The sequence below is a fragment of the Miscanthus floridulus genome, chromosome 19 (assembly GCF_019320115.1).
Source record: "Miscanthus floridulus cultivar M001 chromosome 19, ASM1932011v1, whole genome shotgun sequence".
NCBI classification, from domain to species: domain Eukaryota; kingdom Viridiplantae; phylum Streptophyta; class Magnoliopsida; order Poales; family Poaceae; genus Miscanthus; species Miscanthus floridulus.
The window spans coordinates 106,174,368-106,179,342 of record NC_089598.1 but is presented as its reverse complement, the minus strand read 5'-3'; positions in this window follow the sequence as shown (position 1 = coordinate 106,179,342).

The following is a 4,975-nucleotide window of genomic DNA, read 5'->3' as shown; positions in this document are numbered from 1 at the left end:
TTGATCCCCTTGCCTAAGTTTAGCCAGGCTAAAGATTAGCCCTTGACAGGGATGGGCTAAAGTTTAGTCACTTCAGCTGTTTGGATACATGACTAAGGGGGTGTTTGGTTCCTACAGAAAAATTTTAGTCCCTGTCCCATCGGATGTTTGGACACATGCATGAAGTATTAAATATAGACGAAAAAAATAACTAATTGCACAGATTGTGGCTAATTTGCGAGACGAATTTTTTAAGCCTAATTAGTCCATGATTTGACAATGTGGTGCTACAGTAAATATGTGCTAATGGCGGATTAATTAGGCTTAATAAATTCGTCTCGTAAATTAGTCTCCATCTGTGTAATTAGTTTTATAATTAACTCATATTTAGTTCTCTTAAATAGCATCCGAACGTCCAATGTGACATGGACTAAAATTTAGTCCGGGAAACCAAACACCCCCTAAAATGTCACTAAAAAATGAAAGAAAGTAGAGAGAAAGAGATTGCAAGGGCTAATGGAGAGCTAAAGATTAGCCCTTCCTTTTAGCCCTTCTATTTGGATTCCCAAGGACTAAAAGTGGCTAAAAGGAAAGTACTACTCTTTAGCTCCTTGGATCTAAATAGGATCTAAGAATTCAACGTGTGGAAACACATGAAAATGTTCAGCAGTAATTGACCACCCCTCCCCCTCCCCCTCCCCTGCCAATGTTCCGGTCAAGCATTGCGTGCGTACTTTAATCATTTGTTGTTGCAGACCATGAAGCACCAGTCCGATCGAGCATTCGAGCAGCATGTCACATACACGTGATGTGTGCTGCACGCGGCACGTGGCAGTGGTAAACGCAGCGCGCGCACGCTCGCTGACCGGACTACCGGAGTCCGGAGTGCCTGGCACACCCGCCTCGCCGTCGCCGCGTCGCGCACGGCCACGGCGTCTCGAATCGAATCCACCAACATTGCACAGAGCAGAGCTGAGTGCACAAGGTCACAGATCACTCTCTGTCTCGTCCTGTGTATCCGAGTCCAGCCAACCACGGTGTGAACCATGGAACGTGAACGGCGGCGGCGGCGGCGCCCGCCGGCAGCACGCGAACGCGTACGACGAGGCGAGCCGGTCCGGCACGGCAGCCACCACCCTTTGGTTGGTTTCGTCCAGCGCGCGATCGGGACGGCATGGCGCGTCGTGGACCGGACTCCGGTCAGAGTCAGAGTCGCGCGCGCGCGCGTCGCTGTTGCTTCCCGGCAACTGGCCTGGTGGGGCCCCAGCCCACGTGGCGGGCGGCGGTTGGATGAGTGCTGTTTGGAAGTCTCGCTGATGATCCGACGTCGTGCTCCGTTCCCTCCTGTCGGTTGGTTTGATCATATGCTAAAACTTTAGCCCTGTATTTTTAGTTTTTTTTTTGCCATGGGGATTTAAATAGGGAGCTAAAAGTGACTAAATGGTTAAAAACTAGTTTAAAATTTTTTTCTCCCAAAGAGACCCTAAACTGGGTTAAACTCCCTTGGACGGGCGTTGGACGCTCCCATATCCCTTGCCGCTCACATATATGGCTGTACATGGATAATTAAATAAAGTAAAATCAGTCATTGTAGATTAGAGGACCAAAGTTTAGCCCATGGATCTAAACAGTCCAGCAGGACTAAAGTTTAGAGGCTAAACTTTAAGGGCTAAACTTTAGTCCTTGAACTAGTGATCCAAACACCGCCTTAGATGTGGGATACAAGAGCTGATTGCTAGCTAGCTACTACCTCTATCCTGAAAAGAATGTAACTATGAGTTGCGTGCCACGAAAAGTGATTCACATTCGATCAAGTTTTTAGTGAATAATATTCACATTTATGACTTTAAATTAATTTATTATGAAAATACATTTCATAATTAATCTAATGGTATTTATTTGGTATCATAAACATTGATATTTTTTTATCTATAATTGGTCAAACTTATAAGTTACTAAAACGTGATATTGTGCTAGAATTATATATTTTTTGGGACGGAGGTAGTAAAAAATAGCTTAAATTAGCTCTAATGCATCAAACATGAGGGCTAGATAGATTAATTTTTTAGACAAAGTCTTCAACCAGCTATGGGCTAATTTTTAGCTCATATTTATCAAACATGTCCTAAGGCTAGTTACTAGTTAGGATAAAGATTTGTTTTAAATTAGCTATCGGTTGTTACCTAGTTAGCTAACTACCACTTATTGAGCCTCTTGTTTAGATGCGCTATGGTTGATTTTATCTAACTTTTAGCTCGCTAACAATTAGCCAACTTATAGTATTGTTTTTCTTTCTAACGTTGTTGGAGTTCCATGATGAGGAAACTATATAGCTACAATGGACCAGTCCCACGGATAAATAAAACCATTGACAAACCTGGTGGATCGACGTATGGACGGCTAGTAGTACTGATTAGACTGACATAGTCATGACAGTAACAGTTCTCTCTCAATAATGGATACTACGACCGTATACAGATAAATGCAAACGAATAATTGGATGTAATGCAATAGCATAAAATCGTTGACGATCATCAAATCGTCCTGTTTGGAGCAATCAACGCTTGACACTTGTCGTCTTCACGATTTATCGCACTGCACGCTCATTACTCTTGTGCCCTAGTTGCACTCGATTTTAGCGTGAAGCAAGGAGGCAGCCGACTACAACTTCCGTAAAGAAAAAAAATACCGCTCTACAGGAAGCAGCCGACTACAACTTCCGTAAAGAAAAAAAATACCGCTCTACAGGAAGTCAAACATTCTCAAGTTTGATCAGATTTATAAAAAAAAATAGTATCAGTGTTATACTTATTACACATCATAATTATGTGTATCTTTTTCTATATATTTGGTTGTGCATAGGATTTTTTTTTGACGTCTCGGGGTGCAAGAAATCCATTTTTTTTTATCGAGGGAGTACTTTAGATAAGTTGAAATCAATTAATGTGACCAAGTCATATAAGGTCATACTCAGTGGGAGGTTACCAGAGTTTTATTTACATTTAATAAACTATCACATAAGTAATTTCGATAATGTGGCAATATTTTTAAGAAAAAAGAGAATAAACGAGTTTTATGGAGAAGTAACCTTTTGACATGGTTATCGACTCTCTTTGAGTCATGAAATTAAGTGTATATGAAACCATAGAATTAAACTCTCCATTGAGAGTGGATATTTCATTCATGTTTCATCTCGTTCTATATGACATGACAGTTTTGAAAATAACTCTATAAAACTCCTCACTGAGACTCAACAAGAGTTTCATATCCCTGTTTCCAAGACTAAGGTGTTTAAAACAGTATAAACAAGTTTCGTCCCCTAAAAACTCATTTCATACTAGTATGAAACTTTTATCATCATTTTTCATTTATAGTATGCCATATCGGTTTATTCAATGCCCATGAAACTCTTATGGAGGAAATAGTTTAGATAATTTGAAATCTTTGATGTGATCAAGTTGAAGTATAATCGTTTGGGCACAATTTCATATAGCTTCTTGCATACGACCAACCTTTTTAATATAGTTTTCATACCTATCAATGTTGCTATATATAAACAAAATGCATAGCACTAGAACCGAGAGCCACTGTACACCTAAATGTGCACGTATACCGCATGCGTGTTCCGGACCTCAGCTGGTTAGCTGAACTGAACAAATTGGACTCCCTGACACTTTTTGTTTATATATATAAGAAAAAGAAACTTCCATGATCATGCAATGCATGATACGCGGCCCGATGGGATCGGATATATACACGATATCCAACGACCGCTACCGTGCGTGCCAGTTGTGCACGACGCCACGAGTTTAGTTTGCTTGAATAGAATTATACCCCTATATATTGGCCACCTTCACTTCTCTTATAATCCGTACTTTTCAGCTTGTTTTTTTAGCCGGAACAATATTTTTCTTTCACAACAAATCAGTCGGAATAATATTTCGACTTGTTTTTTCAGCGAAGCGAACGGGACCATTATAATTATATATATACTGTATGCGATCACTCGCGATGGCTGGCAATCAACTTAATGCAACGTGATAGCTAGTACTCTATTTTAAATTACATGACGTATTGCTTTTGTTCTAAATCAAACATTTTTACCTCTGACCATCCATTTAAAGAAAAATCAATATAGTTTTACACCATGCTAAATTACATATTATTAAAAGTGTTTATCATTGTGGAATTAAAAGACATAAACCTTAACGTTGTTAACCTATATAAGTTTTCAAAATTAATAATTAAAAACAGAAATGTTTGACTAGTACAAAACTAATATAACATATAATTTAAAACAGACGGAGCAATAGCCAAAGCCATAGTATAAACTTTAGTTGGCTAAAGTTAAGGACTACTTTTTCAGCCATGAAACAATGTTTTTTTTTTTTTGCTATCACAACATTTCAGCATAAGCATCAACATAAGTGAACAGTGCGTAAAACTTTATATCACTTTAGCTCACTTGTGTTGTCGTCTAAAGTTTTTTATAAGGATGATCAAACTTTATATAGCTTTTTTAAAAATGGTTGTTCTAAACTTTAGCGACTAAACTTTAGAACGTGGACTCCAAACCGGGCCTAATTCTTGTTTTCTTTTATGGTGATGACACGGTTTACTGTAGTTAGCCAACGTCCGGGTCGTGTCATCGTGTGTGTATGTAGGTGATCCAGACCGCTGAGGCACACGCACAAGCAACAATATGATGCAACGTGGCCATGTTCTATCTCCTCTACTAGTCGGGGTTTTTCTTTTCTTTTCTTTTGATTGAAAGCACTGCTCTACTACTCGTTTGCTTCGCCGTTTGGACATCGACGGATCATGCGAGGACGCCGGCAAACAAAGTGGAGGAGAACGAAGCTTCCTTTGAAGCTTACTCCGTATTTGAAAGGTTCAGGTCTCGGACGGTGGCGGCGATGCATGTGGAATCGCTATCGTTTGGTGGTGGCATACGTGTCACGCCGAGGATGATAGTCCTTTTTATTTAGAGCTCAAA